General features: G+C 43.7%; 1 long non-coding RNA gene across 3 annotated transcripts in view; it reads left to right on the top strand.

Annotated features, from left to right (window-relative positions):
- LOC119565847 overlaps nucleotides 1–27,676 on the top strand; it is a 69,813-nt gene that overhangs the window by 18,431 nt on the left and 23,706 nt on the right. For all 3 annotated transcript variants that reach the window (XR_006289876.1, XR_005224898.2, XR_005224897.2), the window contains exon 2: nucleotides 19,041–19,111. This is a non-coding gene — a long non-coding RNA (uncharacterized LOC119565847). The remainder of the gene's footprint in view (nucleotides 1–19,040; nucleotides 19,112–27,676) is intronic.

Raw genomic sequence — 27,676 nt, 5'->3', positions numbered from 1 at the left:
AAATTTATTTGAGCATAAGCTTTCATGAGCTACAGCTCACTTCATTGGATGTTTTCTAATGTGACCAAAACGTTGCAATATGTTTGTAATAAATAAACATAAATGTTTATTGTTTATTTGGGTTTTTATTTGGGTGTTTATAATATGGGTCACCTCTTAGCATGGAAAAGACCTGTGTTCTTAGAGATGCAAGTGTCATGCACCTTCCCTGGCCAACCCACACTGATATCAAAGAAGCACCCCTGTGATCCACTAGCATTTGCCTAACCATGGAAAAATATCCTTTTCTGTTTGTGTACTCACTGGAGTGATATCAAAATAGGGACATGCATGCTGACTACCACCCCACGCACTTTGGGAATCCCATTGCTGCAAATCCATCCATCATTTCCTGCACATTGCTGCACAGGACTGTAATTCTCAGCATGGCCTTGCCCAGTTGGATGATGATAACCCCCACTGTGGATTTTCCAATTCCTAACAGATTGACCACTGACCAATAGCAATCCAGCATTGCAAGCTTCCAGAGTGTGGTCGCCATTTGCTTTTCCACTGTCAGCCCAGCTCTCATTCTTATGTCCCTGTGTTGGAGGGCTGAGGTGAGCGTGGCATGCAGATCTAGGAGTGTGGCCTTTTCCAGCCGAAAGTTCTGCAGCCATTGCTTGTCATCCCAAACGTGCATTATGATGTGATCCCCCAAATCAGTGCTTAGTTCTTGGACCCTGACATGGCAATCCACCATGTGGAGCTGCTTTGTGAATACTAGCGGCAATTTGGCATTTTTATTCGCTGTGTCCATCAGCATCTAGTTGTTGTGTTTAAACATTTCCTCCTCTTCCTCATTGCATTCCCATTTGTAGTACTGCTCATTCAAATTATGCAAATACAGGAAAATCATACATCCAGTATTAGCAAATAGTCATTAGGAATGTGCTCAGCTTTGCAGGCACATGCATAGCACTGTGGGAGTTTTAAAAAGGTGCGAAAAAATTGTGGGATGGAACAAGCATTATGGAATAGAGAAAGTGGCATTGTTTGAACTTGACCCCCTACTTGCCAGAAATACCTGCAATTTGTCCAGGTAACGCAGAAAGCACTGTGAAAATGTCCCACAAAGCATTGCACCAGATAGCAGCAGGAGGCGCGCTAGGATACCTATGTGTGATGCACCTCAGTTTCTATTAGTGCAACCACTTGTGTGAGCTTGCGCACCACCAACACAAGCAGCCGGGTGTGCACATGCCCGAGTGATATACAAAAGTCAGCAGCTGTACGCTAACATAGATTAGATGGACAGCTGTTCCTCAGAGACCTGCACTTCAGTTCCAACATGCACTTAAGTTTCACTCTCACAGGCTATGGGAAAGACCTAATGGCTGAGAGGCTAGGTCTCTGCATTGCAATGCATTGTGCTGTCAATGGCATATAAAGACATACAAGAGGTTCACCAATAAAAGAACACTGAGAGCTTGTCTACATGGGGTATTAGTCTACGCCAGAGGGGTGTAAATTCTAGTGGGTGTTAGCACGTCATGCACTAAGAGGCCTGTGTGGACATGGCTGACACGCATTAAAAGTTCCCTAGTGCACATTAATGTAGTACTGTTTCAAATAGGACTATAATAACATGCACTAAGGAATGTTTAATGTGTGCCAGCAGGTCCACATGGGCACTAGAATTTGCACCTCTTTGGTATGTCCTAATGCACTGTGTAGACAAGCCCTAAGGTACTGTCTTGGTGTGCTTAGGAAAGATGCACTTCAGATAAAAAGGAATCTTAAGAGTTTTCTAGAGCTGGGCTGTATCTTTACTATTGATATTTTTCTTCTTTGGGACACTTCCAGAGAGTTGCATGTGTGGTATGTACAGTACCTCTTTAGAATGATAACCTATGATGTACATACTGGTATTTTAATAAGAGAAATGAGGCCTGGATTGATATTAAAAAGGAAACTAAAATAGTGTAAACATCCCATTGTACTGGGCTAGTTATTTTTTTTAAACTTGAGTCACCGTGAGCTATTTGCCTTCCAAAATACAATTCTTACAGGAGCCTGCACATTTCTCAATACCCTTTACAGCTCTTGCTGAGTGATTCAAAAGGCTGTGGTCAAAGGGGCATCAAAGATGAGGTTTCTTCTTATGAGTTTAATGAATTTAAGTTTTCAGACAAAAATATCTGCCCCCCCCTGAAGAAAAGCCTGTTGAGAAAGGGATGTCTACTTCATTTCAACTCCATGCTAATTCTAAAGAAAAGCAGAAAATGGACCCAGTCTTCAACTGTTATAAACTGGTAACCATGGAGCTATGCCAGTTTCCACCAGTTGAAGATCTGGCGCGCGGGATTCACTGGGGCTGAGAAGACAATTTATTGTGATCTGAAATGAAACACAGCTTATAACTGTGAGAAAAGAACTTGCACTTTCAGTTCTTTTCTGCCCTAGTTCCTTAAAGTAGATGGTACCTTAGCAGTAGAGATAGGCCTAGTCAAGATACCTGATTCAAATATCCCCACCTTCTGGGGTAATCCATAGCTAGAGCCAAACCTTACAGCTCATAACCATCTCTAATTAGTATTACTTTTGGTTAGCTGCCTTATTCTAAAGACCAACAAGACTCACATAAACTTATGATAAGGTATTTTGTTATGGACATAGAAGCAATGTGATGGACACAATACGTGGAAGCGGCAACTTTACCTAAAACGTTTACTTAACAGGGGAAATGACCCCATCTACCTGCCAGGGTTGATCAAATGGGGATCTCAATTGGCACCAGTGGTCCTGGTGTACTACAAATTGAAGGTGGGTGTGGAGGGGGATGCCCCTTCTACAGCCTCAGGCCTACCAAGGGACTCTGACTGGAACCCTGTCGAAACTGTGCCAGAACCCTGTAGGAAACAACAATGTTTGAAAGTGATGTAGCTGAAACATAATTTTGCTCTTCAGCTCTGTCCTGATAATGGGCCCAGTTCTGCTAACAGCTGCACGCTCACTTGCTCCACTGAGTTCAATGGGAGGCAACAGAAGATGCTCAGCACTTTGCAGTGTTGAACAAGGCTAAGTGCATAAATATCTCTGAAAATCTCCCTCATGCAAATAGTCATAGCAGCAGCCTCAGCTGAATCCCGTGGGCCTGCCAGTTTGGGCAGAGAGAAACCGTAGTGATGTCAGAAAGGGATGGCTTCACTAAGCCCTGTTAAAATCATAGCAGATGCTTCTGAGCATTGTGAGAAGGGACTTTTCAATCAATTATAACTTTTAAAAAAATCTGACTTCCCCTAACACAGCCTTGCATGCACCCCTTATTAAAAACAATGCCAATGCTGAGTTTCACATTTCAAACTTCAGCTGTTTCTGTTGTAGGCCTGCTCAAAAACAAGTGTGGTTAGAAATGCATTACAATGGGAAAAGTGTGTGTATGTGTTTGTTTCCCACTGTCCCACAGCACAAAAACAGCTGTAGGGATTTTGTTCACATTTTCAGCAAGTTTTTTTTTTAACCTTCAAGCAGAGGTCAAGCATAGAGAAATTCAGCCTCAACAATGTTTTGGAAAGTTATGAACACAAGGGGCTATAATGGAAACTATTTTGCAACTTTAACTATAGTTGCTGACACTACTAACCACTGAAATTCTTTGCTGTAGTCTTCATCTGAGGATCTCAAAGTACATCTAAATTAAAGGTGGCATTATTATTTGGATTACAGTAGTGTGATGGGTTGGATCACAGAAACCCCCTGAGGGTTGCCAACTGATGTGCCAAGACTACTTCTGCTCCTGTTTTCTGCCCTGTCAGCTTAGGAGTTCAGTGCCCCGCCCGGTTTGAGCCAGACCCGCTAGCCTGTTGGAAACCCAGACCCAGGTCTGAACCACGTCCCCTTACAGCTGTAGGCTTAACTGAAAGCAGCTTACCAAAGTATTCCTGTCTTTAACACTCAGATGCCCAACTCCCAATGGGGTCCAAACCCTAAATAAATCTGTTTTACCCTGTATAAAGCGTTTACAGGGTAAACTCATAAATTGTTCGCTCTCTATAACACTGATAGAGAGATATGCACAGCTGTTTGCCCCCCCCCCCCAAGTATTAATACATACTCTGGGTTAATTAATAAGTAAAAAGTGATTTTATTAAATACAGAAAGTAGGATTTAAGTGGTTCCATGTAGGAACAGACAGAACAAAGTGAATTACCAGGCAAAATAAAATAAAACACGCAAGTCTATGTCTAGTACCGTAATAAAACTGAATACAGATAAAATCTCACCCTTAGAGCTGTTTCATTAAGTTTCTTTCACAGACTGGACACCTTCCTAGTCTGGGCACAATCCTTTCCCCTGGTACAGCCCTTGTTCCAGTTCAGGTGGTAGCTAGGGGATTCCTCATGTTGGCTGCCTCTCTTTGTTCTGTTCCACCCACTTATATATCTTTTGCATAAGGCGGGAATCCTTTGTCCCTCTCTGGGTTCCCACCCCCTCCTTCTCAATGGAAAGCACCAGGTTAAAGATGGATTCCAGTTCAGGTGATATGATCACATCACTGTAAGACTTCATTACCCACTTGCCAGCACACATGTATACTGGAAGACTTACAAGTGAAACAGAGCCATCTACAGACAATTGTCCTAGTTAATGGGAGCCATCAAGATTCCAAACCACCATTAATGGCCCACACTTTGCATAATTACAATAGGCCCTCAGAGTTATATTTTATATTTCTAGTTTCAGATACAAGAGTGATACATTTATTCAAATAGGAAGACCACACTCAGTAGATTATAAGCTTTGTAATGATACCTTACAAGAGACCTTTTGCGTGAAGCATATTCCAGTTACATTATATTCACACTCATTAGCATATTTTTATAAAATTATATAGAGTGCGTCACAAATAGCACCTAAGACAGGGGTGGGCAAACTTTTTGGCCTGAGGATCACATCGGGAAATAGAAATTGTATGGCGGACCATGAATGCTCACAAAATTGGGGTGTAGGAGGGGGTGCGGGCTCAGGGGTGGGGCTGGGGATGAGAGGTTTGGGGTGCAGGAGGGTGCTCCAGGCTGATATCGAGGGGTTTGGAGAGCGGGAGGGGGATCAGGGCTGGGGCAGGGGGTTGGGGCATGGGGAGAGGCTCAGGGGGTGCAGGCTCTCAGCGTCACTTACCTCAAGCAGCTCCCGGAAGCAGTGGCATGTACCTTCTCCAGCTCCTATGCAGAAGCTTGGCCAGGCAGTTCTGCACCCTGCCCCATCCACAGGCACTGCCCCTGCAGCTCCTATTGAAGCATGTAGGAGCCAGAGCAGGGCCATGCTGCGGCTTCCAGGAGCTGTGTCGTGCGGCCCCGACCCAGCGCCCCGGCTGCAATGCTGGAGCGGTGCTGGGTTGTGTGGTGTGGCTGCTGACCCTGCGCCCCAGCCGAGCCGCATGGTCCAGCCCCCGACCCAGCACCCTAGCTGGCGCGCCGGAGCGGGACCGAGCCGCTGGTGCAGTCCCCGACCCAGCTCCCCAGCGGGAGTGGGGCCGAGCCGCGTTGTGCTCACCCCGACCTAAAAGGTCCAGCTGAGATCAGGTCCTTATTCTGCTATGCGGAGGCCTATGACAAGGTCCTCAGGAGGCAGCTTTACATCTTTATTCTGTTGTGCCTGCACTGAAGGAACTTCCCCTGGATGGATAGGGGGGCTTTTACGGGCCCTCGATGCAGTTCTGAGGTGTAAAAGGACTAGAGTGTATGTGTAAATCGTAAGAGAGAGTTGCTGCCCTCAAGAACTTAGTCTAATTTGACAAGACAAAGAAAGGGTGGGTACTGTTTCCATTTTAAAGATGGGAAATGAGTTGAAGAGACACTTGCTAAAGAGCACACAGAGTAAATCCAGGAACTGAGACAAAATCTTGGGAGTTAGTTAACAACAGGATCAGCCTTCCTCTTAAAAGACCGGGAGGGGAACTTTGATTTTTATAGAAGTATAAAGAAGACTAGAAAAACTCTTCCCTATGGTTTTTACACTAGAAATTCTCCTCTTGACTTCAGTGGGAGCTGTGGGTGCTCAGGACCTCTAAAAAGCAAGCTGCCTTTTACTTAGGTACCTCAACCCATATTGCTGTATCTAAGGTCAGGTCTACATTCAAAAATTAAGTAGACCCAGCTATGTTGCTCAGGAGTGTGAAAATCCACACCCTTGAGTGATGTAGTTAAGTCAACCTAACCCCCCGTGCAGACAGTGCTAGGCCAACTTCTGTGAACCTACCTACTTCTTCTCAGGCAGGTAGATTAACCGTGCCACTGGGAGAACTCCTTCCATCACTGTAGTGATGTAGTGAGTGGCTACACTGACGCGCTACCGCGGTGCAGCCATGCTGCTGTTGTGTTTCAAGTGTAGACAAGCCCTGACTTTCCTTAAGGCTATGAAGTAAGTCAGACACAAAGCCAGGAAATAACATAGGAGTCCTGGTCCCATTCCACAATGCCTAACGTTGTGTTACAGTGTGGAGAATCTTCTGTATTTATGGAGCGCACACATCCTTTCTTTGTGAATTGGTTCTGACAAATCTCATCCCATACACCTGGGATGAATTATTTACTATTTATTCACTTTATTTGTGGGATGCTGGTACTCAGCTGATACATGAGAACATTCAGGTAGGAAGATGTGCTGCATTGATGTCTCGGGATCTTTGGAAAAGCCCCCTTCAGTGCAAAACATACTTTCACTAACCACGATTTAGCAATTCCTTTGTACTAAGTGTTCTTCCAAATGAGCCATCTGAAAGCAGAATGGGTATCTGGGGACCTTTTAACTGGAGCTATAAAAAGTCTGTGTCAATAAAATCCTGTCAGATCTATTCTCCAATTCTGTGATTCCGGGTTGTGGGGGCGGCATTACCCAATATGATGGCAATATTCCAGCCCGTAATCTTCTCACACATGGTCATGTTTCCTCAGATAAGAAAAATCACCACTCTGGTATCAGTGGAGATGGGGTCAATGACTGGGAACTGAGTTCTCATTTTTTCACAATGGACAGTTGTTTTGTATCTTTTCCTGACTAGGTAAATTATGGCTATGGTTACTGGGTAAAGTTTGTTTCTGGAGGAAGTAGGTAACCATGCTTGTGCAGTAGGCGGTATCGGGACAGCAGAAGATTATGGAAGGAAGGGGCCATAGGTCAGAGGCAGAGGGGATGTGATGAGGAAGTGTGATGAGATATGTCTTGTGGATTTTGGCTTGGACTCCATGGGTCGCTTCCTTTCAAGCCGCTTGTGTGCAGGAGAGGAGAATAGACGCTAATAGATAATACAGCAGCAGTGTAAATTACTTTCGGGGCAAGATCCTCAGCTTGTGTAAACTGGCATAACTGATTTAAACCAGCAAAGAGTCTGGCTTAAATTTTAATTGCCTTTGCCTGCTAAATTCTGTTTTCTTAATGCATAGACAGGCTATCCAAACGGTGCCAACCACTGTACTTTGGCAAACTCCACTCCTGTTGCTGCCTTTCATTGTTCATTACATTCTTTCCAAATGCTGCTGCAAAGTGACTTTTTTTTTATTTCATATTCGTAATAGAAAGTGCCCTAAACAATAGAGTTGGTTTTATGAATGCCCATAACATTTAAAAATTTTCTTTCCTCTCATGAGATGATCAGTATAATGCTGGAAGGCTAGAAAATATATAGTTCATTTTACCAAAAATGTATATGGTCACTGTACAGACTATATCCTATGATTTTAAATTAATCTTGTTCCAGGCACAGCAAATATTATTGTTGGTATTACAGTAATGCCTAGAGGTCCCAGTTGAAATCAGGGCCCAGTTATGCGAGGCACTGACAATTCCTGCTGCAAAGGGTTAACAGTCTAAACGGACAAAGCAGGGAAAGGGTGGGAGAAAAGTATAATACTTATCTTTCCGAGGGGAACTAATGCACAGAGAGATTAAATGGCTCGACTAAGGGTACATATGAAAAGTATGTCAGAGATGGGACTTGAACCTAGGTTTTCTAAGTCCCAGTCCACTGCCTAAATCTCAAGATGCTAACCACTTTGGTGTCATGCTTATGTTATGCTATGGTTATGTGCTGTTATCCATAGCTTGTCTTTGACTGTAAGCTTCTCAGGGCTTCTGTGTTCATGCAGTGCCTAGCAAATGGGGCCCTGGTGTCTGATTGGGACCCATAGATTCTACAGCAATACAAATATATAGTTAATAAATCCTTGTGATTTTCTTCACTGGTGTAAATAAGTATTGGGACTCATGAACTCTTCTTGGGTTCCTGAAACCCAGTCGGTACAGTGTAGTGTGTTGGCATTGTACTTACAAACCCTCTGATCTTGATTACCTCACTGGCATTTAGGCGGGGAGGGGGAGAAGGAAACACTGAAAGATACTGCACTCTAGCAGTCTTCCTTGAGTAGAATACAGTGGTGTGTAGCCTTGTTGGTTCCAGGGTATTAGAGAGGCAACTGCAAGGTGGGTGAAGTAATATCTTTTATTGGACCAACTTCTGTCAGAGAGAGACAAGCTTTTGAGCTTACATAGAACTCTTCTTCTGTTCATTCCCTCTGAAGCACTTGGCATTAGCCACTGTTGGAAGACAGGACACTGGGCTAGATCGACCTTTGGTCTGACGCAGGATGGCTGTTTCTTATGTTCTTCTTCTTGAGTAGAAGACCACTGATAAACTCCTCAGAAGCTGGGACCCTGCACATTTATAAGGCCAGCTCTGGAAATAAAGGACCTACATTCAGTGACTCATCTAAATTGATATATATTAGCCCTGGCAAAATAAAAGAACCAGGTACTGAAAGACAAAGTTTGCTTTAAAATGGACAGAATCCACTAGCTTAGTTCCAGGAAACCTGACTAAGGAGCTATGATAATTATTCTGTAATGTGGTGCTACATGTTAGAAGGATTTGCACTGCTTAGTAATGCTCGAGAACCTGAGCTCCAGCCTGAGTCACAATGTACACACAGTTATTTTTAGCATGCTAGTCTGAACCCTGGTAACATAGTCTGTGGACCTGTGCTGGGTAGCTCACTCCCAGATGTAGTGTAGACATACTCATTGGTTCTCTGTGTAATTAATATGCTGCTCTTAGAACCACAGTAATGTTGACACTTTTTACAATAGCTCTATAGAATCATTAATCCTCAATGTGCTTGAAACAGTGAATTGCCTGATGTTGCAGCGAATCAGGTCAAAAGAGCTGGGATTAAATCTCAGGAGGTTCTGACTCTTAATCCCATGCTCATTTGTCTAGTCCAGGCTGTCTCTTTGAGGGAGCCAAACAGATTGGAATTTGGGTCATTCCTTGCTCTTAATCCTTGTTTGGAGCTCTCATTGATGTCAGTGGGAGTTGTGTGGGTGGACGGAGGGCAGTACAGTGCAGAGTTCTATGTCTGTATTACAAATCATGGACTTGCTGCAAAATTGCCCCATGTTATGTCTCCCATTCTTTGCATTCTTCTTCTTTGGGTCATAGTGGTGCCCAGAGGTCCCAGTCATGATTGGCGCTGCTTTGTGCTAGGCACTGTCCAAATATTTATTAAGACATGATCCCTGCTTTAAAGAGCTAACAATTTAAGAAAGGAGAATGAAAGTTTGTTCTCAAAGCCATAAACAACTAATCAATTCCCCCTCCCCTCACCCTCATAGCTCCTGAGAGGCAAAGCAAAGTTAGCTGCCTGTTGAGCTTGCTGGGAAGACAAATTCCTTTTCTCATCTTGGTATCTAGATCATGCAACAGTCACTTTCAGAAATGCTGGAGCCATATGTGTCTCTGGGAGCTGGTGATGGTAGTGGGGAGAATTGTCTTGGTCTTTTTATTCTGAGACAAGTCTTTCCATTTGTAACTATCAAGAAATACACACTGGTATGGGGGACTTAAAAGTACAGCCTCCTTTAACCCTTTGGATGCTGCTGTGGGGATGCGTGAACCTCAGCAGCCAAATGGAGGGCAAGATTGTATCCTGAGGACAGGACCCACTGCACATTTCACTTGCACCAGGGGCATAGTAATTTGCTGCTGGGTTATACCAACAAATAACTGCCCCCTCTGCCTCCCGCACTGGTTTGGCTCTGGTGGCTGCCATGCTGTGAATATTGGAGATGGGGAACAGAGCTAAGGCTCCATGCATTAACAGCTGCTCCCCGTCCATTTGCTGAGCTGGCAGTAAGTGGGTGTGCAGCACCTCTCACCCTGGGCACCACATTCAAGGTTCAGCAGGCCTATGCAGAGGCATGCTATACGGGGCAGGAGGTCTTGTGTCCCTGTGTGGCTGCCCAGAGGAATTGCCATACTGAGTTGCAACTTGTCCAGTACCTTGTATCTGACAGTGACAGCACCAGACACTTCAGAAGAAAGTAAACAGTCCCCACAGAGGGCAGACATGGGGTTATTAGCCCCCTATAAGGTCTCCTCCTAATCTCTAATACAGTGTTTCCGAAACTTGTTCTGCCGCTTGCTCAGGGAAAGCCCCTGGCGGGCCGGGCCGGTTTGTTTACCTGCTGCACCCACAGGTTCCGCCGATCGCCACTCCCACTCGCCGCGGTTCGCCACTCCAGGCCAATGGGGGCTGTGGGAAGCAGCGTGCGCTGAGGGACGTACTGGCCGCCGCTTCCTGCAGCTCCCATTGGCCGGGCACAGCGAACCACGGCCAGTGGGAGTCGTGATCGGCCGAACCTGCAGACGCGGCAGGTAAACAAACCGGCCCAGCCCACCAGGGGCTTTCCCTACACAAGCAGTGTCCGAAGTTTGGGAAACACTGCGCTAACAGGTAGAATTTGGCTCGAGTTCTGAAACATGGTTTTATTTGCCTTCCAAAACTCTTTTGGTTAACGTTAAATGTTGTAACTCTAGATATTCTTGTTACACATATAAATGTCCAATTCCTCTTTCAAATTTACAGATTTTAAGGCCACAGGGCACGACTATGATCATCAAGTTTGAGCTCCTACTTAATAGAGGCCATAGAACCTCACCCAGTAATTATGCAAAAAGCCTATAAAGTCCATTTGAGCTATAGCATATATGTCTCTTAAAAACATATTCAGCCTTGATTTAAAGGCTTCAAGTGATGGAGAATCCATTATGTGCCCAGGCAAATTGTTCTAATAGTTAATTACACTTAAAATCTTCTTAAGTTTTTTCATGCTCTGGGCTACTGTCTAGCTCAGAATTCTTAGTGGTTGTTTCATTCCAAGTGGGAACTGGAATGGGCAGAGACTCAAAGTGAAAGAATAAATAAATCCCCCAAGTTAACCAAATTATTTGAATTTCCAAAAATATTTGAGTTTTGGCCCAAGATTTGGGTTCACTTTTAACTTGCTTGATTCACTCGTCCTTAACAGGGACAATTTCTATAGTCCTTATTCAAACAAAATTCAGCCAAGTCAGTGTGAGGCTTGCTGGGGAAGGACTAAGTGGATACAGCAACACAGCAAATCGCAGCCTGTGACAGCAAGCCTCAGAGGTTGGGTCAATAGACTCGCACTCATGGGGCTTAGACCACCGCATTAAAAATAGCTGAGCAGATATTGCGGGTAGACTGCAGGGCCTGAGCTTCACCTAGCAGCCGTGTCTACACAGCTATGTTTAATACGTTAGCACGCGCTCCAAAAGCTCATGTCTGTTGACCTGGATTCTGAGACTCACTACCATGAGCTGCCACTCATTGTGTAGATTCACCCATTGTGGCCTATATGCTGTACATGTCAGTCCAAGAGTACGTTTGCCTGGCCATGTTTGCTTGCCTTCTAAGGGTTCAGATCCACGAGAGTTATAATTGGAACATCCCGTGCACTGTGGCTGAAAATTCTAAGGGTCTGATTCAGATGTCCATATGGTCTTGAGTCTTAGAAAACTGTTATATTTTGTGATGAAACTGCAAATTGCAAAAGGAAACTAAATAACATTGTTACTTAAGGACTTGTGTTTGGACTCTTTGGGGGATAGATGAGTGCTAGAAAGCCAAAAGCATTATTAGTTTATATTTGGATGTGTTATAACATACCATTGTTCAGTATTTAGTTCCCAGTAAGATTTCAGTAATGTTTATAATTTGCACAGGCATGAACGAGAGGAGGCAGATTTTGAAGCTCCTTGGCTGTTCCGGACATCTAATTGAATGGTAGCAAGATTGACATGATGGGAGACAGTTTTGTGTGATAGTTTAAAAAGAATAGGATTAAATCATGTGGGCAAATTCTGCCAGCTCTACTCACATGAAAAAGTACCTTACTTCTCAATTAACCCCATACAGCTCACACTTGGAGTACTCTTGGAGTAAAGTACGACTTGAGTCACAGTGGCAGAATCTAATTAATATTTAACTTTGTTCTATACTACATAAGGGAATTAGTTCCTCTAAGCTTTTAATGGAGGGCCAGATTCCACCACATTTACTTATGTTGAGTAGTACCTTATTCTACTGGTAGTAAAGGACCTTTTCAGTAATGTACTACTGAACATAACTATGTGTGGCAGAATCTGGTCCTTAATTTCCAAACAAGAGGAGTGTGCTGCTTTCTGAATGGTAAGCCCCTCCTCCAGGTGGAGTTAAAGGTGACGATAATGGGTACTGGAATTCGAAGAGAGTCCTGGAAGCCATTGTAATGCATTACATATTCTACTTCAGCTACTAAAAATGTAGTGAAATTTTTATCAGAGTGTCTGAGGTGGCAATCATCTGATGCAATGTGTATGTTATGGAGCAGGTTAATGCTTTGCACTGCAGCTTGCCAAGCAATTGTCTGGATGACTTTACCATGCCACAACGGAGGTTGTAAACTAACAAAACCAGCAGGATAAAATAGCGATAGTGAATACAAGCATATCAGCCCCACACCTTCAACTCAAATATTTATTGTATGTAGTGTTCTGGGTTCCACAGAACACAAAGAATGTTTTGTCTAGTTGTCTTGCCAGGGTTGTTTATATTTTTATGTTGAAAACACCCAGCTTAGCCAATGTAGCAAAATAAGAGAGTGAGTCAGTCCTGTCTGAGCAAACATTAATGCAAAGCGAAGTTTTTGCTTTCAGATTGGAACCTGCATTTTGTTTTCAAGTATGTCATTAATCAGAAGAGGGGATAGGGAGGGGAAGAAATCAAAACCTAGCTCAAATCCCAAGCCAACCCACACACCATGTTTCCAAGCTATCTTGTTCTCTAAATGCATTTAAAACAATCAGGTAGAACAGGGTTTATTGTTTCTCACTTTTTGGTGCTGATGGCAGGGCTGTACAATCAGAATTACTGAGATTCCTGCTGCACCAAAGAGGCTGATGGATTGGCAATTATAATGTAGATATGAGAAAACGTCAGGATCCAAAAGGATTCTTAGTTGCAAAATCTTCCAGTATTGAACTGATAAATGTACTGCTGCAGTGGCATTAGTGATGGAGAGATGATTTGGTGAAAAGGTCTGTGTTCTCTATTTGGGGTTCCTAAACTTTACCCAGTTGACCACGGAGGAACGCACCTAACTTTCCCCTGATCCTCATGATAGTGTACGTCTATACTGCACACCATGGTGATAGTGGCATGTAGGGGTATGTGGAGCTACACATGGCAGTGAAAGGAGGCTGTGTCCACACTGCAGCATGTAGCTACACATGGCAGTGAAAGGCGCTGTCTGTGGGGAGGCAGAGGGGAGCTGCCAGAGCCTTTTCTCGCTTCCTCCCACTGTGGGAGCCCTTCCCCACTGCTAGAGCCTTTCCCTTCAAGGAGGCAGGAGGACACTACACTGCTAACAATAGTAGTGTAGATGTGGGAGGCACTGTTTGGGCATGTAGAGAGCCGTGTAGGGCACATACCCTAACGGTTCAGGCGTGTATTTAGTCTGCTCACCTAAGCAGTGCCTTACTGTCTATAATTGTTATACCTGTGCTAGGGGGGCGTGCAGTGTACGTACTCACCATGCCGCCATAAGGAGTGTGCAATGTAGACGTAGCCATAGGGGTGCCACCTGGGGACACTATGGGTCCCAGCAATGCTCTATCATGATCCAAGCAGCCTTGTGCTCAGAATAAGGTTAAGTCTCCTATGCTGAGGGCTCCCTGTATTAGTGAGAAAAGTTGCATGCTTCATGGTAGCATTGCATGGGTTGCATTTGGCCCACTGACAGCACTTTGTCACTCCTGTGCTATATTGCCATTACAACCAGCTTGTGACAGACCATACTGGTTCTTCAGATGTTTTAAATCAAACAATATATTATTCATATAGTCTCATATGCATTCACAGGACCTCTGCAAAGGAAATTACTTATACCTACCTCCAAGACTTCCTCCTGTTAAAGAAAATTAACTGGAGTACTCTTAGATGTTTTAATTGCCTGCGATTCAGTTGAGAAACTTCTAAGAATGACTTGCTTTCTGTAATGTAACTTGAGAGCTAATTCAGCTTTTTACATTGAAGATTGAACATAATTACTCTGTGGAATGGAATTTGAGGCTGTAACTGGGTCGCTGAATAAGTCTGGGATGACAAAATAATGGTAATAAGAATAATAGTGCTTGAGGTATACAATACTTCCTTACAGTGTAGGTCCAACATACTGTAACCTCTTTGTTTAGGACTCCAACTTGAATGCCAGTGCTCTCTTCTAATTTGTTCCTGCTATACAATGGTATATATTCTACGGACTGTATCTGTTGCCGTTGTCTTGGACTGCACTACCAGGTGGCTTGGCTGTGCTGAGGACTCTTTGGAGAGGTAGAAGAGGGAAGAAGTCCTACACAGACTGTGGAGGGGCAGCAGAGATGCAAGCTCTGGGCTGGTGCACTACCAATTCATGGGGGGAGAATAGGTAGTGATCTGCATAGCTGCAGATAAACCAGCACTGCTCCTGTTCCCCAAGTTACCTGGGGGCTGAGATAAAGTAGAAGCCCCCACCGAGTTCCAAAGCCCAGTGGGTGAGGCCATTTGGGCGAGGTCTCCAAATCCTTTCCTCATGACATCACAGTGGCTGTGCTAGGCCAGGGTCCTCCATGGTCCTTGCCAAGGGACAGGATTTGCTTCTTACTAATGACACCTCCATAACTTGTTTTTCAATGTCAATGTTAGAAAAAGCATTCATAGATTCTTTAACAAAAAACAAATGCACTTCTTTGTCAAACAGGTGAATGAGTGTGTTTGTCCCTCTGGCTTGCTCTGTAGTCTCAGACCTATTCCTATTAATCTGCAACTAGCAGGTTGGCTGGAAGAAAGCCACCTCGCCACAGAAGCTCTGCTGTTGTTTTTGTTGGGGTTGGTAGAGAAGAAGAGCAGCATATACCTCTATAGAAAGTAACTAACATAGGAGGTTGAGGGGCAGCTTAAAAGAGGTAAGATGGTTTCTGAACTGAGGGGATGTGGTAAGAAAGGTGGCATTGCTGAGCTTTTTCTTTGCTGAGTGCTCACTTTCTCTGTAACTTAAGAAACCAGACAGTGTGCTTTCCTGACTCCACAGTTTTCTCCAGCGAGGCGACTTGAGCATTTTCTACTTCTCTTTTTCTTATTTTCCCCCCTCCCTCTTCCAGATGTGCAGGCCTACATAAAACAGCGGGATTCCAATTACAGAGAGCCTTTCCTTTTCACTATTCATCCAATTTCTTCTTTATGTTGACAGGAAACATGGCCCAAAACAGCCCCTTTTTTTTTTTTGTTATTTAGTTACAATTTATTTTCCCCTGTGTGTCTTTTTTTTTTTATTTGGTTTTTGGAGAAGAAAAATAAAACAACATACCACACTCAGGAAGGTGTGTAAAAGGCTCCCATTCAAGTAAATGGGAATGACAGAAACCATCTCCTAGAAAGAACAGGTGAGCAAGACATTGATGTATACTGATTACTGGTTAATAAAAAACAATGTCAAATATTTCTCACATTGTACAAAAAGACCCACGTCAAAGAGACCCAGAAAAGTGACTTCTGTAGCCAGATGCCAGAATCCTTGCTGAGAGGATACAGACCAACACCGTCAATTGTAAAGGGATAGTCTTATGGGGCCAAATCCTGGAGCAAAAGTCTCATTGAAGTCAATGTGATTTTTACCAGAAGGACAATTCAAAAGAAGAGTAAGGACTCCAGTATTGATCCATTTTTAAATATAGCCGAGATAAAATTGTCTATATTTGCATTTTGTTTACCAGTTAATCAAACTGATAGGGGAGGTACAAGGAGGCTATTTTTCCGGCCATTTATTATTTATATATCAGAAATGGTGCGCATAGCACCTTACAAACAGGCCCCTTCCCTAAAGAGCTTGTCATGTAAACCGTCAACATCTGAAGGCAAGGTTAGAGATGAGAGGCCACAAAATGCAGTGTGATTAAACAGTGGCATTCGATATGTTTCACTCACTTCCAGGATTTCTGTGTGGGATTTTGTTTTGGGTAAGGTTTTCTGGTGTCTAATTTTGTTAATGTTTTTTTCTAGCCTGAGCCAAGGTGAATGGACCATCTATATGGAATGCTGTAAGCAGGGACATGTAGGCATAGGGGTGGAGGCATGCTGGATTGGGTCAGGAAGGAAGTTCCAAGCAGAGTTGGGACATGTGAAAGAAGGCCTAGAAGAGAGGATGGGAGAAGAACACGGGCTGGGGAAGAGAGTGACTGGTCATTATTCACTCACCCTAAGCATAGCTTCTCACAATGTTTAACTTATTGTTTCTTACTCATTGCAAAACACCATGGTCAACCTCTTTTCTAACACCTTAGTCCTAATAAGACTCAACTTTCATGCAACAGCTTTTTGAGTCTGGTAACCATGTTTACACTCAGAGAACAAACTACTTTCAATGCCTGTTGTTGTGAGGGGATCAGATGGGAGCCATATTTGACACTTGCTGTCAAACACAGATCCACTTCCGACTGTAGGTGAGGCTTGTGAAATGATTTCTCACTGGGGATATGTTTACACTGGGAAAAAAACGGCATATTGCTAATGTGGGTTAAAATAGCAGTGAAGACAGAGCAACTCAGCTTTTAACTTGGGTTAGTGGCTCAAGTTCAAATTTTAACTCAAGTTAAAAGCAGAGTTGCAGTGTCTTCACTGCTGTGTTAAACTGAGTTAGCTAATACAGGTTAGCTAACAAGAGTTAGACCTTTTTTTGCCTTGCGGACATCCCCTATGAGAAAACATGTGGGTCTGTGGTTTTCTTTTCTAAGGTACCACAGTGCCTAGTGATTTCAACTGGACTTGCAGATGCTCAACACTTTTGAATATCAAGCCTGTAACTACCACCTCCACCCAGGAACTCCCTGGTCTGATTCTGTGAGGTGATGCTCCAGTTTACAACAGTGGAAGTTGAGGGTGCTCATCCTCTTATGAAACTCTCAGCACCCTGTTTGTTTGGACCCTAAATCGTCTGGACCCAAATTCTCAGCTTCTCCCTTGCTTTTTAGCCAGGGTTGTGATGGCTGCCACCTTGGCCAAAATCAGGAACCACCACAGCTTAACATGTGAGTCTGGAAGCTTGAGCTATGCAGCTGGCCTCTCTGCAGCTGAGAGCAGTAATCGGCTCACATCCTCTCTGTGGACTGGGCACAGAAGGGACATGTAAGACCCACTGACCAGTGGATTACACATGTAGAGCTCTAATTTTTTCTTTCTGAGTTTTCTTCAGGAAGGAATCAATCCCCATAACCTGCAGGTTGTCACCAGTTTTATTACTTTCAAACCTCCTTCTCCTTCAGGCATTGCAATAAAGACAGTGCAGACTTGTCGTGGGAAGCTCATACCCTCATGTTACAGAGTAGCAGCCGTGTTAGTCTGTATTCACAAAAAGAAAAGGAGTACTTGTGGCACCGATGCATCCGATGAAGTGAGCTGTAGCTCACGAAAGCTTATGCTCAAATAAATTTGTTAGTCTCTAGGTGCCACAGGTACTCCTATTCATACCCTCATATACTTAGTTACCATACACTGAAATAACCATCATTATGAGAACGAAGGATCCAAATGAATAAATATTTATTCCGGTTAATCTTAAAATTTGTACTTATCACTGTAATTCATATTTATCACTGTAATATTTTCCTTGTCAAATATTGCAGCAAATTTTGACTTTTCCTTATGCTGCTTACATTTGGGAACAATCTGAATTTACATCCATGGTTGTGGTCATGTTTGGTTGTCTTGTTAGCAGTTTGAATAATTACAGGTACACAGAACCTGATGTTCTGAAAAGATTAGAGGCAATTGTATACTCCTATATCGGCTACTGCATATCATCTTAATGTGGCTGCTTGAAATACCGTAAGAGAACTATGTCTAGCTGTTTAATACCAAAAGAAAAGGCCAAGACCCACGGGCAGCGGGTAGCATAGGCAGGGGAAGGTTGTGCCTCCCCAAAGAGCCTGGTGTGGCCCCACCCATGCTCCACCTCCAGATGCCCTCCTGCCTGCTTCCAGTTCCCTTCCCACTCTTCTGTGGCCAAGAGGCTGGGGGGCAGGCAGGCTGGGGCTGGTGCGCACAAGTCCCGGGGATGAGGGCACTGGGGCTGGGACCACGCCTTGCCACCCCTCCACCCAGCGCTGGGACCGAGCCACCCGCCTAGCGCTCCAGGGCTGAGGGTACTCTGGCCTTGCTGCCTGCCTGGCACTCCAGGGCTGGGGGTGCTCTGGCTGCGCCGCCCACCTGGTGAGCTGGGATTGGGGTGCTCTGATCATACGGGGGTGTGTGTGTGCCGGTCTCTGGAGGGGGGCGGGGGAAGGAGAGGAAAAGGTGGGGCAGGGCCTCAGGCAGAGGGGGATGGGCCAGGGACTAGCCTGCTCCAACTACGTGTTCACCCACCGCCCATGCCATGCCTGAAGCCATTTTGCAGGAAATATTCTCTGCTAGGGAATTTTCCTTATGAAGGGCTGAACTAAAAATTGAGTGAGGACTTTGGGATTTGGTCTGAAGCTTTTGTCAAAGGAATTATACATCAAAATATCACTTCAGATTTGGTAGAACTTCTTACCTCATGAGGTGACATGAGTTGCACGACAATAATACTTTGCAGTTCCCTATCTGAGGGTTTCATATGAAGTAAGCAACCCAACTATTATTTTTCTTTTGCAGGTGGGGAAGCTGAGTAACAGGTGGGTTAAGTAACTTTCCCGAAGTCACAAAACAAGTCAGTGGGACAAGAGGTGAGATCTTTTCTTGGACCAACTTCTGCTGGTGAAACAGACAAGCTTTTTGATCTTATACAGAGCGCTTCTTCAGATCAGTGTCAGATACATGAATCAAGCCTCAACCTCCCAACTCCCAGTCCCGCCTTTATTCACTGGAAACAACTAGCACCCTCCTATTATTCCAGTAGATATGCATTGACCAGGCAAGTGGTTATACAGATAGGTGCACAGCATGGGTACCTTGTTTCAGATTCCTGACTACTGCCTTCAAATACATAATAAGGCTACTGAATGATCTGTATTTCTTGCTTTTATAATAAGGTTGGGTAAAAGTTGTAAGTGAAGGTAATCATCCCTTCTCTCTTTTCCTCTCTCCATTTAAAAAAATAAAATCTTCCCCCAACGTCAACACATATGGTCTGATTCTCCTCTGATGCTGATTTTACACTGGTGTAATACTGACGTCAGCTGAGTTATTGCTGATTTACACCCATGTACATGAGAGAAGAATCAGGCCCACAATTTCTCACTTCTTTAGAAATGTGGTGGAAAAATGGCATTTGCAATGGCTCAGCCTGTGCCTGTGCAATTGACAAGATTTCAAACAATTGGGAGGCCGGCACTGCTTCCGATCCCATGGAAACGGATCTTAAAAAAAAGAGCCTTCCTGTTTTGAAACAGTGATTAGTTTAAAGCACCCTATCCCGTTTTTGGCAGTTCAGAGCCAGTTTCCATGGGGATGGGAGTGGAAGCTTGCAGCAGTGTTATCAAAACTCTTGTCAGTGACACAGATGGAGGTTAAAAGATACAAATGCCATTTCAAGTGCACCTGTAGTGTTATCTTTGGGGGAAAATAAATGAATATCTAGAATATGTTCCCTAGGGATAAGGGAGCTAGTTTGGGTAAAATGAAGTGATTTGAGTCTTTACTCATGCTTTTTTGAACTAAACACTTTTTAGGTTCTGTGATATAGTACATATAATAGATGGAAAACGTAGTGCTTTTTGTCTGAGGATCTCAAATTGATTTACAGAAGTGGGTAAGTATCATTATACCCATTTGATGAATGGAAGCAGGGAAAGGTTAACTGTCATGGCCATGGCCATACAGAGATAATTATGGGGCTGGGAATGAAACCTCTCTCCTCACTTCCACTCCAGTGCCTTAGCCTTGGGAAAACCCTGCTCATTTAGCCTGTGTCTACACTATGGACCTTACAGCGGCAATGCTGTACCACTGCAGCCGCGCTGCTGCAAGGTCTCCTGTGTAGCCGCTCGGTGCCAACAGGAGAGAGGTCTCCCGTCAGCATAATTAAACCACCCCCAGCCAGCGCGGTAGCTATGTTGGCAGGAGAGCGTCTCCCACTGACATGGGGCTGTCCACACAGGTGCTCTTGTCAGTGAAACTTATGTCAGCCAGGGGGTGTTTTTTTCACACCCTTGACCGACAAAAGTTTTGCCGACAAAAGTGCTCATGTAGACATAGCCTTAGTCAGTGTTTTTCTAGCTTGCTACCAGGGCAAAGTCAGAACTGCTGAAAATCTCTTGAGGCGCTACTCCTTGAGATTTCCAGCTCAGATGTGCAGCTGCAAGAGGGTCAGGTATTTTAAATAAACCTCTAAACTTTTTGAGGGGATTTTGAGCTGAGCAAGTCAATCTCTTCCTCCTAGTCTCTTGCCCATTCATGTATGTGGGTATTAATTTAGGGCGAATACATTCTAGAGCTCAGTGATCACAGTGGATCCTGAAACTCCCCCTGTTTCAGTCTCTAAGGTGCCACAAGTACTCCTTTTCTTTTTGCGAATAAAGACTAACACGGCTGTTACTCTGAAACAATGAGCTTGACATTTGGAGGTTTCAAATTAGTGTTTGCTTGGAGATTTTGGGGTCATTTGAACACATACCTGAAGGCAAAACTCAGGGAGGAGTGTGTGACTTTACAAAGATCCCAACTGAAAATATTTGCATGAGCCCTTGCATGAGCCCCTATACAAATCTAGTATACTTCTACTTGCAGTGTGAATCTACTCACCTTCCTGTGCCCCTCCATCTCCAGTAAACTAGCCAGCTGATAGAGCTCACTGGACAGTCTGTGACAAAGTGTCCAAAGAATTTAGCTTTTTTTTTGACTGTGGAGTATCTGCCATCAGATTGCAATACTTGGAAATTTATTTATAACTTGAATGGATTTTACCAGTATCTCTTTGAAAGCTTTTTACTTTGTGGATTGATCATGCCTATTCTAAATTCTGTTGCTTAGTTGTGATTTGTCAAATAAGTTATATAGCATTGCTTCTCTTGCTTGATCGGATTAGTACTTCCCTTATTTATTTTGGGAAAGCCTGTGTTATACAGGAGGTCAGACTATATAATCAAAATGATCCCTTCTGGTCTCAGAAACTATGCTGTGTACAAAGTTGTATGTATATCACTAATATGATTCCCTCTACAAAGAATTAGATCTTTCTATCCCTGAACTTTCCATCCTCTGTCTCATTAAGAAATTAGCATTATGAAAGGACACAGCTAGTGGCTGGAGAATCTGTAGCCTCATAAGTGAACAGAGCTTGACCAATTTTGCACACAGTTCTAAATAACTGGGTTTTTTTTTAGCAGAATTCAGTTTGGCCACAATGGGGGGCAGTTATGTTCACACTCCCTGAACATTTGAGCTTTCAAGTCTTGCTAGCAAGTGATCGCATTGTGAAAAGCGTACACTCACAGATGGCAGGGTGTTTTTGTCTTTTATCATTTTCCTGTGTGAGCTCATTTGAGAGTGTGGTTTCACCTACATAGTTGTTGTTGTGGCATTGTTGATTTCAATAGCAGCTGACTTGGGCCTTTAGAGCTTTATCTTGTGAGGTGCTGAGCTTTTTCAACTTCATTCGTGTTCCGTGGGAGTTGAAGGTGCTGTTTATCTTTCAGGATCAGGCTCTTACTGTATATGTGCCAGCTTAGTGTTGAACCATTGGTCCGCCCCAAATCACATGTATAATTTGAGCATATCAAAACTAGCATAGGAGACAACGTGATAACTGACTTCAGGCTGCAGCACCGGTCTGCTTCCTTCCCCCTGACATGTAAAACAAACTAAAAACCAACCTTATTCCCCGCCCACCAAAACCCCAAACAAGTTGATTTTAAAACAAAATAAATATTAGTGGGTTCAGTTTCAGACACACTCTACACTTTCAAAATTCAAATGGCTTTATTTTTCCTCTGTGGGTCTGCCATGTACCTATTGCTAATCAAATGAATTCCAGGTTTTCCCTCCTAACACACATCCTGGCCCTCAATCTATCATTGTTATCCTTCCAGCTGAGAAGTCCTTTGTAGCTCTTGGACTTCTGTGTATGTGGTCTGCTTTGGCTGGATCAGGTCTCAAGACTGGAAACTGCCCACAGGTCTCTCTCATGCTCAGTTATGCCACCAAGCTTGGCTTAGGGGTTTATATCTTTGTTTAGCCCCTGATCCTGTAAACAATCATGCACATGAGCTGTTCCCTTGAATCCAATAAGACTAACTCCTATGTGTAAAGTTACTCTTGTGGGTGAGTGTGTGTAGAATGGGGCCTTTGTTTCAACAGCTAAATAAAATGGAAAAGAACAAATTATCTTATTTAGGAAACCAATTTCTGCATGAGTACTAATTTCCTCTTCCCATCATAAAGATGTTAGCTGCATTGACACATCAGCTGCTCAGATGTGCGCCTGACTGTTACGTCAGTAAAGTGAAAACTAAAAAGCCTTTCAGTAACCCTTGACACAATAAAGCCTAGCAGCTCCGAACCAGCCATTAGTCTGTCATGTCAGGAGACCATGTACTAAGAGCTCCAATAGGTCTGACTCTTGACACTGTAGACTGTGATGTCGCAGTTCCTAAATATAGATTTACCAGATTGAGTCAGTTAAAATCAATCAAATCAATCTGCATTTTAGACAGTATATGAATCTACCTTTTTGTGCTTCTGCTTGTGCTATTGACAAATAAAGGCAGGTAGCAGAATTTTGGTTACGACAGGATCTTCTTGTAAGGGTCCTTTCGAAGTCTCTTTGTGTATGGCTATTTACCTAAATCCTAATGGCTGATTTTTATCCTGAGCGTTTTCCATAACATATGCACCTCTCAGTTATACACATTTGCACACACAGAGCACATTTTTTCTAGTCTAAAAATAAATGAGTATATTGAACAGGTCTATTTGTTGCATTGTACAAAGCTGGGACGACATTTTTGAGCACTCAGCATTTGGCTTCACACACAGGAAATTCCTTCTTGGGCTGTACAAAGCAATAAAGAGACCTCATGTGCGTTAACAAACATTATGTTTCTTTTACTTTTAGCTTCGGTTTTAGTGCCACAGTGAGCAGTATGAATTGGATCTGGGACTACATTTTATGAACATTGTGGTTAGTGATTTTTTTGGCTGAAATTCAGGTAATAATAAAAAAGCTTAATCATAATATACCCCCAATCTCCTCTAAAAACTCTGTAGACATTTGATATTAAGATAGGGGGGTTGGGGTGAAAGGCACAGGAAACAGAGCCGTGGATAACCTCCTTTCATCCCAGATGAATTTCTCTTTATGTTCTAAACATTAGCCTTGTGGTCTGCACAGCTCTCTCAAATGGGACTGGCATATGGAAAGGGGGGAAAAGTCAGGAGAAAGGTTATTCTACACGCTGTGAAACAGTTATATGGTTTCTGAAAAAGCTTGACTGCCCTTAAAGAGGGGCTTTCATCCTATGGAAAATGTGCAAGGGTAGCTTCATTAAAACATAGGTTAATTTCCCTTGCATCTGCTTTTAATACTTTTCTTTGCCACTTCTATTAATTATAAAATCTGTTTGTACTGGCAGGAGTCTTCTGTTCTTTTGCCCCTCCACCCCCTGACTGCCCAACAGCTCTGCCTACAAAATCTTGTGGCTAGAGTCCAAATGGCAAATTGATCATATCGCAACTGCTTCCACAGCAGCCAAATGCAATGTATAATAACAATATTTGGACATATAGCACTTGTTATCTAGAAAGTCCCCAAGTGCTTTACAGAGAATAAACCTGCACAGTCTTCCTGTATGGTAGGTACAGCAGTCCACTTCAAATAGGAAACATTCTCTTGGTTAGACTGTTGTAAATCAGGAGTAACAGAACTCAGTTGAATCATATGAGTGTAAAACTGGTTAAAGTGGGGGTCAGAATCAGGCCTACTTGCTTTCCCTGAAGTGTTGTATTCAGTTCAAAGCTCTTCGAGATCTATGGATGAAAAGCACCCGAAAGATATTAGCACACGCAAGGAAATTCTTAAAAGAGCAACAAAAATGATCCAGAGGGTTGGAAAGATTGATCTAAGGGCGAGCAGCATAAGCTCCCAAAAGTGGTATCTGAAGACCATTAGCAGCAAGGAGGAAGAAGGATTTCTGTGTGTGGAACATGGGAGGGATGCAGAGTGTAACTAGCCCTAATAGGATGAATCTAAGGCTATGTCTACACTACCACGGTAAGTCAACCTACACTACGCAACTCCAGTTACGTGAATAACGTAGGTGGAGTTGACATACCTTAGGTCAAATTACCGTGGGGTCTACACCGCAAGGGGTCAACGGGAGAAAATCTCCTGTCGACTTACCTTACACTTCTCGTAGGAGATGGAGTGCAGGAGTCGACTGGAGAGTCATCTGCAGTCGATTTGGCGGGTCTTTATGAGACATGCTAAATCGACCGCCGGTGGATCGATCTCAGAGTGTTGATCCCTGCCATAGTGTAGACCTGCCCTTAGAAAGGGGACATTGAGGCTTGGGAATTATTTCCCATGAGAAGTGGAGGAAGCCCTGTTTCTTGGAACTGTTGAAACTTGAGTGGACAAAGCACCAGAATGTGTACTGAAAGGGACCAGTGAGAGATGGACTGAATAACAAATAGGTCTTTTCCGTTTCTATATCGTAGCATAATATGTAAGATAATAAATCCAAACTTTTATACAATACTTTTCAGCTGAGGAGCTCCAAGCACTTTACAAATTATAACCGAGGCACAGAGGTGAAGTGACTTGCCTAAAGCTGCCCAGCAGGCCAGCAGCAGAGATGGGAATAAAACCCAAGTCTCCTGAGCCCTGGTCCAGTGCTGTAGCCACTAGACCACACTACCTCCCAGTAATATGCCATTCAGAATATAGAAAATTTGCACTTTATCTCCTTGACAGCAATGTCACAATAAGGAGGATGCTTGTGGCACCTGTTCAGAGCTATGTATTCTTCTCAATACCGCTCCAGTGGGACTATTTGCTCATGGAGTCTGAATGCAGAATGAGATTCATCACATTTTTCTACTGAGATCAGATGGGCTTGGGTTCCAGGGAAGGTGAAAGACGCACTGTTTTTTTCAAGCCTTTATCAACTGAATCTTGGAATGATCTCAGTGAAGGGGCATCCTGGCCTGCTCTTTCTGCCTGCAGATATGGCTCCATAAAGATGGCTGTGGAGGAGAGGGGACTATGGGGCCTCAAAAAATTGAAACAGAAGGGAGGGATTGTATGTACTAAATAGATTTCTAGAAACAAAAATAAAAAAATCTCAACACTTCAATAGCAGAGCTGGTTAGAAAATGTACTTTTCCCCGTAGAAAATATTGAGGTTTTGGCAAAAAAAGTGAAATATTTTGTTTGAAAACTGAAATATTTCTCGTAAGAAATCCTGCTTTGGTGGCTCATGGGAGTTGTAATTTGGCTGTCTCATATTCCCATTTTTCTCAATAGACCAGGCTTCTTGTTTGGACTACATCTCCCATGATGCACCATGGTCTTCCCTCAAGTTGATGGAAGGCAGTTGCATTACAGGAGTGTGTGGTTGTGGTGTATTATGAGAGAACATCTTTCCTTTTTGCCCACCTGATTTCCAGTGCCCATTCTCACCAGTCCTCTGCCTCTCATCCCCTGCTGCAATCTCCCTTCTGATTTTTATCTCTGTAGTCCCCTACTATTTTTCCTTTCTTTGTCTTTCCCATGCCCTTCCTTCTAGACTCCTTGGCATGTCTCAGTCATTGACTTCCTTTGGTTATTTCCTTCTGGTCTGTTGGGTTTGGTCCAACCCAAATAAAATCTCTAAAAAGGTCTCGGTGTAATATGGACATCTGGAGAAGACGGCACTGAAGCCTCATGTATCCATAGTGTTATAAGCATACTGTGCATGAGGACTCAGTGCTACTGCAGCTCTGAAGGTGGGGAGGGGAACTGAGCTGATGAGGTGAATGAGTCACAGGGCCATACGCATGAGAGCCGGAAACCCTGGATGCTATATATTTCTAAAATAAATAAAAGAAAAGAAATAAGAAGTCCAAGGACTGGGCAATGCTGGTTTTTTTCATTAAAAAACCCCCCGTAAGGTTCCATCTTCCTCTGAATGGAGCTCCCAGGACAGTGCTGGCTCAGGTGAGGAGCTAGACCTACAACCCTAGGATGCTACTAGGTGTTTGGGGGCTCTAGTTAGCAGGAACAAGTTGAAATCGCCCCAGTGCTGGGTAGTGGAAGCTGCTTTGTGCTGACAGAGCTCTGGGGGCAATAACTGGATCCTTGTAGTGATTCAGGGTGTCATTGTCCTGGCTGGGACACAGCACAGATTTCATCCACTGCTGCTTAAGAGGAAACCTCCATTCTCTCTTCCCCCAAATTCGCTGCATAAGCAAATCAGCCGAAGTTTTGGACATAGTGGTGTGGGCCGCGGAGACTAGACCCTTGTGCGGTCATTACATGAGAGCACAATGGGTATAAAATGCTGCCAGTTGGAACTGGATGCATTTTGCACTCATTTCACACCAGTATAAATAACTGCTGGAGATGCAAAGCTTTGGAGAATCACTCAGGCCTATTGGTTATACTCCCTTCAACCGCCCTTGGCTGACATGGCTAAGAGATTGGAGATAACGATGCACATGGAACCTCAAGGTTGCAGCTGGAAGAGGGGAGGTCCCCATAATTGACATTGTTTTGGGGGGATGGGGGCAGGGCAGGGAATTTGCTTGAACTGGCCCTGTCTCCACGATAATTGCCTGCATTTCTGGTGAGGAAGGGTCCTTTACAAATAGCCAGCAGATGTATGTTTTAATGGAAAACCACCCTCCTGCTTTCAGCCGCTTGCAACAGTCATCTCTCAAACAACCATGTCTCTGGAGCCCCTGACTGCACAACTGATTAAATACAGAGTCCATAGAAATACAGTTATGAGGCAGGATTTTTAAATGGACTCTAATTTGTAAAATACATTCATGTTCACTCCATATATCTTTGCCTTCCCATTTCCCTACTTGAAATGGATACTTGGATGCATCACTTAAACCAGGTGTGTGCTTTATGTATAATTAATCTGCTCAGAAAATGGAGCCTCAGTTAATTTGTCTCCCAGACATCTTTGCCTGCAAGGAGTCAACAGAGCTCCACGACAGTACTTGTAGCTGTAATTCTCAAGGCAGAACAATGTAAAGAAATCGTGGGTTGCTTTTAAAAACACACGTTTGTCCTGAGCAACCCCTCAGATATGAGCTGTTGTGGATTTATAAAATCAAGGTCTGAAAAGTATTTGGAGAAAAAT

This window comes from Chelonia mydas, chromosome 3, assembly GCF_015237465.2.
Source record: "Chelonia mydas isolate rCheMyd1 chromosome 3, rCheMyd1.pri.v2, whole genome shotgun sequence".
Classification (NCBI taxonomy): domain Eukaryota; kingdom Metazoa; phylum Chordata; order Testudines; family Cheloniidae; genus Chelonia; species Chelonia mydas.
Note: the sequence above shows the minus strand (reverse complement) of the source record. Positions and strands in the feature narration are given on the sequence as shown.